The following is an 8165-nucleotide window of genomic DNA, read 5'->3' as shown; positions in this document are numbered from 1 at the left end:
TGGCCCTGCCACCCTTCCTCATGGTAGGATTGGCTCTGAGTTGATGGGAAAATAGCACAGCCTACTGTAAGGCAACTTCCGTAAATAAGAATTTCTATGAAATCTTTCCCTTTCTGGGTTCAGCCTCAGCCCATTTTCCTGCATCCATTGCAATACAGCCTCCAGACAGCTCTGAAGGGCATCCACTGTCGTTGGGGGAAAAAAGGAGATGTAGAGCTGAGTGTCATCAGCATACTGATGGCACGATGCCCCACATCCCCTGATGACCCCACCCAGCGGCCTCATATAGATATTAACAGCATTGGGGAGATAATTGAGCCCTGTGGAACCCCACAGTTGAGACTCCACAGGGCCAAAACTCTCTCTCCAAGCTGTACTCTCTGGAGACGGTCCCCCAAGAAGGATCGGAGCCAGGCAAGCACCACACCACCAATTCCCAACTCAGAGAGCCTCCTCAGGAGGATACCATGGTCGATGGTATCAAAGGCGGTTGAGATATTCATTCCTGCTTTCTGTTGGTAAAATAACGTTATCCCCATATCTTAAATTATTTGTTTTTCCCATCAGTTTTCATTTTTCCATCTGAAGCCAGAATCACAAACATGTAAGATAAAGAATGCATTTTTACCAAGAGAGGAAATATTTGGTACAACTATTAATAGAATAAGTGATTTTGCCAAGGGGGAAAAAAGGATTTCATTATCTGTGCAGAACATGTCACTACTATCTATTTCACTTGAGTGGCATCAGAGGCACGTTGTCATTAGTGCTTTCTCTTCTGATCAAGTACCCTGCAGTCAAGAAACAAAGCATTATCAATTGAAGCCATAGAGAGTGAACCAATAAGAATCTTCTTTTTCTGCACAGTTGTTTTCAAAGAGGTAGCTGTGTTTGTCTCAGCATTCAAAGAAGTAGCCATGTTAGTCTGTGTGAGCATATCAGATGCAGCCACCAAAAACAAAAAACAAAAAAACAAGGAACACTGGAGCACCTTAAAGACCATTATATTTCAATTTGAGGGTTTTTTGAGGATCAAGTCCATCAGGTGGATCTAAGCTATCAAGTGCCTAAGAAAGTTAATTTGATCTATTATAGCTTACATTGAATTGTAACACTTAGTCTTTAAGGTGGTACAATGTTTCTGGGTTTTTTTTTAATTTTTATTTTTGTGGATTTTTGCCAGAGCTGTTTCAGCATGTATACGTAGCAAAAAAGAATAATAATAAAACAAAAGCAAGTCTTGTGTCACCTTTAAGACAAACAGATTTAGATGGGTGGGGTAGAAATTTAATAAATAAATAAACAAATTTTGCTTGGTCTTCTCCCCTCTTCCCAGTGGCATAGCATGGGTGGGGCCACAGAGGTGGTTGTCCTGGGTGCGACATTCTTAGAGTCAGTCCTTCCAGGGAGTCATCAGGCAAGGTAGAGCACACAGTGGGCAAGAAAGCATGCAGGTCCCACCTCCCTTCTTCTGACGGTGGCTGCCTCGCTTGCTCTGTCTCTCCCCCCCCCTCCCCCGGAGCAGGCGGCAGTGAGATTTGGTGATGGCTGAGCGGATCTGCTTCCTTGGAGAGGATGGCCCAGGGGGTGAAGGGTGGCCAGAAGCAGCCCAGCCTCCCTTCCCCAGCAGATCACAAGGAGGGGGCAGTGCAGGGAGGGGGCTCCACCAGTGCTGAGCTCCCTCCCCTGCTGCTTCCCAAGGTGACCTCAAAGGGGCACAATACTTGCCTTGTGTCAAAATGCTGGCAACCCACGCTATGCCACTGTCACTTCCATATACTCTCTGTATATACATAAGGCTATGAGTTAATACTGTGTTCCATGTGCCTATAGCACTGGATTGCAATGCATGAAAACTCACACAGAAATAAACCGTTTGTATAAAGTTGGAATTCTGATCTACTATAGTATCAGAGGAATAACAAGGGGCTAAACCAGCAACTTTACTTCATAGCCTTTCTGGGTCATTTCACACAATATGTTACCGTTTCTTTGGGTTCAGTACAGCTGCCCTGTCTTCTGTTGTACACTTCCCTGTACTCACACAGATGGCTGCAATTTCTTGACAGGGAGAAGAACCTTAACCAAAACTTAATTTTTAACCTGGATTTTGAGTTTCTTCACATTGAATCCCTTCAGGTTCATTTCCACAGTTAGCTGGTCCAGAAGCAGTTCCATCTCTGTTCCCAACAAACTGCCTTGCCTCTTGACAAAGGACTGAATGGCCTTATAGGCCCTTCCCAACTCCATTATTCTGTGATCACAAGGGCACACCACTGTGATGTAACAAGAAATTTACAGCCCAACCCACCTGGTCTCAGATTTTGCCTTGAAATTTTGGGGAATGGGCATTGCTGAGCTGGCCGTCCCCATAAGGATCAGTGTGGCTGCATCTATTGTACAGCTTGACTGACACAGCTATTGAACTATACAATAACTACATATAATACAGTCAGCAATACCTGGGAGTGAATATGCATGGAGAATAAAATGGTCACCTTGATGGATGATATATGCCAGGAACTGGGCAGGGGCACGTCTTTCAGTACCATAATCCCCGGTTTCCTTCTCTGACATGGGACTTGGAGGCACTTTTCTACAATGACTCTGGTCCTTCCTGGAGGGGAGATATTAGAATATCTTCAGTGTATCATGGAATCATTTATTTTGTCCACCTTTCAGTCTAGCCCCTGCTACAAGCTCTCCATAGAAAACACATTTTGGGAGATGGTAATCTGATTTCCTGAACAGCCAATGGCCAACCCACCCAAGTTGCCATTGTTTCAAGTTTGTAAAAATGTTTGTCATCTGTGTTGGCTCCAAGACTTCAGTGTCAGGGACTTTATTCTGCTGTCTAATGTTGAGAATTTTCTGAAGATTTATAAGATGAAAATGACTAAGCTTTCTTGCATGGCATCAATAGACGATCCAAGCCTTTGCTCCATTAAAAAAAGACAGGATAGAACAACGGCTTTGTACTTCTTCACCTATCAGAAAGACTGATTTCCATGTCAATTCCATACAAGATCAGAGACTTCCAAAGGCAGCATTGACTTTATTGATTCATGAGGTGACTTCATCATCGATGAGAACACAATGGGAGACAATCATTTCCCCTCACAGTTCCACTTACTGCCACTTCTTCCACTAAGTCATCTCTATTGGTTAGAATCAAGTTCAGGATAGCTAATCCTCTAGGTTCTTCTTCCACTTCATAAGAGAAAATTATCAGTCACACAAGCCAGGAATTGCTTGGAAGGACCATATTTGGCAGAATTTGCCTCCCAATAGATATCAGGATAAGAGAAATCTCCCATTCTACAAAGTGCAATAAATGTGAGTCATGAGTCTCATCTTCCAGCTTTGAGACATGAATATACAAATCCAGATGTTATATACAGTTGTGTTCAAAATTATTCAGCCCCCACTGAAATTGAATGTTTTGGCCATTTTGACATTGATTTTGATCATTCAGTCATCTTGCTTACATTTACATGAAAGAGGCACTTGTAGGTCAGAGAAATATAACCTTAAGTTTATAATGAAATAACCACAAATGTCTTTTCTGTGTTCACATCATTATTAGTTTTTATTCAACCCCCAAGTGACATTCAATCTTAGTACTTAGTACAACATCCTTTTACAGTTATAACAGCTTTTAAACGTGAAGCATAGCTTGACACAAGTGTCTTGCAGCGATCTAGGGGTATCTTCGCCCATTCTTCATGGGCAAAAGCCTCCAGTTCAGTCAAATTCTTAGGCTTGCACACTGCAACTGCTTTCTTTAAGTCCCACCAGAGGTTCTCAATCGGATTTAAGTCTGGTGATTGCGATGGCCACTCCAAAATGTTCCAGCCTTTCCTCTGCAACCATGCTCTAGTGGACTTGGAGGTATGCTTGGGATCATTGTCCTGTTGAAAGGTCCAACGTCTCCCAAGTCTCAGGTGTGTGACGGACTGCATCACATTTTCATCCAATATCTCCTGGTACTGAAGAGAATTCATGGTACCTTGTACACGCTGAAGCTTCCCTGTACCTGCAGAAGCAAAACAGCCCCAAAGCATTATTGACCCTCCGCCATGCTTCACAGTAGGCAAGGTGTTCTTTTCGTCATATGCCTTGTTCTTCCTCCTCCAAACATAGCGTTGATCCATGGGCCCAAACAGTTCTAATTTTGTTTCATCAGTCCACAGAACACTATCCCACAACTTTTGTGGTTTGCCCACATGACTTTTGGCATACTGCAGTCGACTCTTCTTATTCTTGGGAGACAGCAAGGGGGGTTCTGGGGGTTCTGCCTGGGGGTTTTGGCATGGAGACCTTCATTACGCAGTGTGCGCCTTATTGTCTGAGCTGAAACTTCTATACCCACATCTGACAAATCTTTTTTCAGTTCCTCAGCAGTCACACGGGGACTTTTCACCACTCTACGCTTCAGGTAGCGCACAGCAGTCGAAGTCAGCATCTTCTTTCTTTCACAACCAGGTAGCATTTCAACAGTGCCCTTTGCCTTGAATTTGCGAATGATGCTTCCTATGGCGTCTCTTGGTATGTTTAACTTCTTTGCAATCTTCTTATAGCCATTGCCCTTCCTGTGAAGACAAATCACCTCTTCTCTTGTCTTCCTGGACCATTCTCTTGACTTCACCATGTTTGTAACCACACCAGTAAATGTCTAGAAGGAGCTGAGTATCACAGTCCTTTTAAAGCTGCCCAATTGGTGCTTATTATGCTTGATTGGTGCTCGGTGACATCCACAGGTGTTTTCAATACCTGTTCGAAAACACCTGAATGAACCTCTCTTCTTCAGAGTGGTAGTCTTTAAGGGGTTGAATAATTGTGGCAATGAAGAAACCACAAAAGAAACATTTACTACTGTATTACATAAACAATTGATGTTATTTTAGTTGCATTTGGTTCTTTAAAATGTCCTTGTAGGATTTCATTCTGAATACAATTCCAAATGTACACTATAGTCCCTAAACCCCTTTACAGCATTGGGGGCTGAATAATTTTGAACACAACTGTATTATTTGGTGAAAGTGAAAAATATGACTGGTCTGTCTAGTTGGGGGCAATTTGTTTAAATATTTTTTTCATTTAAAAAATCCTGTCTCAACTTTATGCAGCAAAAATACTTGGACAGTGTCACTAGGCATTATAAAATGCCAAGGAGATCCATATAAGAACAGAAGGCCTCTTTATGGATTCATGAAAAGAAACAGACATAGGAAAGACTTTAGTTAATCGATTATGGCTCAGCCCATGAATATGAAATGCTTACTATCCAATAGGGAGGAAGACAAAGCACAAAAATGACTGCATTCATCTCTGAGGTATATGCCATCAAATCAAAAGCAATTTAAAGCAACCTAATACAGCTTTCAAGGTAAGTGACATAGTTAAAAAGTGGTTTTACTAGTTCCATTCCATCAGTGAGTTTCCTTGGCCATATGGGGATTCAAATCCTTGTCTCCAGAGTCCTAGTTGGTCACTGTATCCACTCCACCACACTGGGTTGCAATTCACTCATTCGTTCATTCATTCAATTTATATACCATCCCATTAGTGCAAGCACTACACTCTACACTTGCAACCATCTCTACAGGACAAAATATTATAAACTGACAGAGAAAGCAATTCAGTCAGTTACAACAAGGTGGATATTTCAATAATCTCTTAAAGGTACATATAGTATATATACATATATCTCATTTCTCCGATTTGACATTATTCCAGGGTAACCTTCATTGACCTCCCCATTGTCAATGTATATACCAACCTTCATGGGAAGTGACTGACAAATAAGGTGTGCTCTCTGAGACTCACAAGTCAGTTGATAGAATTATTATATGGCCAGGTGTGTACTGTATTGGATTCATGATACATTTTCTGCTGTTTCTCTTTTAACAAAGATGTTTTTGACAGTAATTGTTAGGTTTAATTGGAGTTCTAAGCACATCACCTTTGGTATTGATGCAGAAAAGCAAAAGAATAATAATCCTAATAATCTGACATGTCTGACATGTCTAGAGTAGGCAGAAAGGAGTGGGGAATGAGTTTAGCAACAAATTAGGCGCATTGGCATGAAGGAGAAAGACAGAGTATGATGCCTTCAAAAAAACAAAACAAAACAAAACAAAACAAAACAAAAACAAAACCCACCCTGTATGTAGTATAACTTTTCATGTGTCACACTCCTTTTTATCAGTCCAGACAGGGACCCTAGCAAGGAGCTAGGGACTTCAAGCCATAGCTCCATGCTGTTGTCCCAATCTGGGTTAGGCCCCTCAAATCTGAAAAACATAACCAAAAATTGATGAAATGTTTTTTTGTTTTATTTTGCCCTCATGGCAGTTTCTGGATGCAAATAGATCAAGGACTGGTGCAAAGGAGAAGGAGAAATAGAATGAATCACTATAACAAATAAACCTGCTCCATAACGGATTTCAGGTTTAAGATGGGTGTCTCTGAAAAGCTTAAAAGAGTTTTTGGTAAACACCACATACCTATGGACCTCAAACCCACAAACACACTAAGGCAGAGACTCATCCACCCAAAAGATCAGATATCAAAACACATCAGGAGCAATATAGTATATGCGGTCCAATGCAAAGAGAAGTGTTCAGAGCTCTACATTGGAGAAAACAGTCACTGAACAAGAGAATGGCCCACCAATGGAGGGGCAAGGGCTCAGGACCACAATCAGCAGTGTTCCTTCATTTGAAGGAGAAAGGACACTCATTTGATGACCAAGGTGTACTCATTTTGTATGGAGAAGATAGGTGGTTAGAAAGAGGGGTCAGTGAGTGAGGCCATACTTGTGCATATAGAAAATCCCTCACTCAACAGAGGTGGAGACCTTAGATACAATCTGTCTTCTATTGACCAGGCTGCCTTTTCATCCATCCCCAGAAAGATCAGGACCACATCCTCCAGAAAAACCACTGCTAACAACTGTTAACAACCCATGACAATGGGTGGAGAAGGACAGCAGAAGTGGGATTTTCACTCGCCCTCCAGACATTCTTTCATCTATGAAGGCTCTTCAGACCAGGGGGAAGTCATACAAATGTGGAGGATATATCAGGGATCTCCTACCAACTCACTTCAGACTGAAGAAGCTACTTGGATGAGTAGCAAAAGAAAGAAGTCCAGTTGCCATAACTCAACTTCCAGATAGCTACAAGAAAGCAATAGCTAGAATGTCACCAGATGGCAAATTAGAACTATTTAGAGGGATTAACAGTTGCTGGAGGATAGACAGACCCTGTGGCTATTTCCATCTTGGTATGGACTCCTGCTGTTAGACCAATTCCTTCTTACATTTAAACAGAATACTTTCCCAGCCAGAGTTTTCATTGGAGGTGTTGCGACCTCCAAGGGGGCTAGCAGGATGTAAAGATTTATGCAAGGGTGATGTTGTGTACCACCTTTCAGTCTAGAGTAGTAACTAGTAGGAATACTTAAGGATTTCATTGTTTTGTCAAAAGATACCCTTGTCTAATTTGGTTAAGTTGTATTATTCCTTAAAAGTCTGCAGTTGCTTGATGTTCCATGAGGCCTAACAAATAAAAGTTAATTGAAGTATGTAGTACTATTTCCTATATTCAGCTATAATGAAACACAATGCTTAGACAGATGAGGTTTCAGAGCCTTGGAACGTAAGGTTTCTCTTTGCCTTCCTGAGACTACAACAGGAGCTCCTGGTCTAGGATTATGCAGTTTCTGAAGGTGTCGTTTGGTAGGTACATTTGGCAACACAATTACCTCTGGTGACAACTCAGAACAATTAATGTGGAGATTTGACTATACTTACGGGACACACTTGAATCCCAGCCAAGAAACAACTGCATCAACTGTGGGGTTTATTGACTTACCTTTAAAAAATGATAAGCAGGTACAGTCAAACATGTAGACTTGGTATTAGTAACCTATTTTTCACAGTGGCTGGATGAAGCTTGCTGGAGTAATAAAAACACAAAGTTTAAAGTTTCACAGTAGCAAGGATGAAGCCTGCCTTAACAACAGAAAACACAACATTTAAAGTTATCAGTAACTGACTGCCAGTACAGAGGATTTAGTTTTAGATCAGATATCCTGATCTTCCTGAAATGTTTAATGTAATGAGGTCATCTTCTTTGGTTTGGGCAAAGGTTATTTAG

At 41.5% G+C, this 8165-nt stretch overlaps 1 long non-coding RNA gene across 2 annotated transcripts in view; it reads right to left on the bottom strand.

Annotated features, from left to right (window-relative positions):
- Positions 1-517: 517 nt before the first annotated feature.
- LOC140701319 (uncharacterized) overlaps positions 518-8165 on the bottom strand; it is a 75909-nt gene continuing 68261 nt past the window's right edge. The window contains exons 2-3 of one of the 2 annotated variants that reach the window (XR_013537938.1): positions 2463-2617; positions 518-791 (exon numbers count right to left, since the gene is read on the bottom strand). This is a non-coding gene — a long non-coding RNA (uncharacterized LOC140701319). The remainder of the gene's footprint in view (positions 792-2462; positions 2618-8165) is intronic. The other variant, XR_012080265.2, reaches the window with a different exon arrangement.

This window comes from Pogona vitticeps, chromosome 1, assembly GCF_051106095.1.
Source record: "Pogona vitticeps strain Pit_001003342236 chromosome 1, PviZW2.1, whole genome shotgun sequence".
Taxonomy (NCBI): domain Eukaryota; kingdom Metazoa; phylum Chordata; class Lepidosauria; order Squamata; family Agamidae; genus Pogona; species Pogona vitticeps.
The sequence above is the reverse complement of the archived record's forward strand: the minus strand, read 5'-3'. Positions and strand labels throughout refer to the sequence as shown.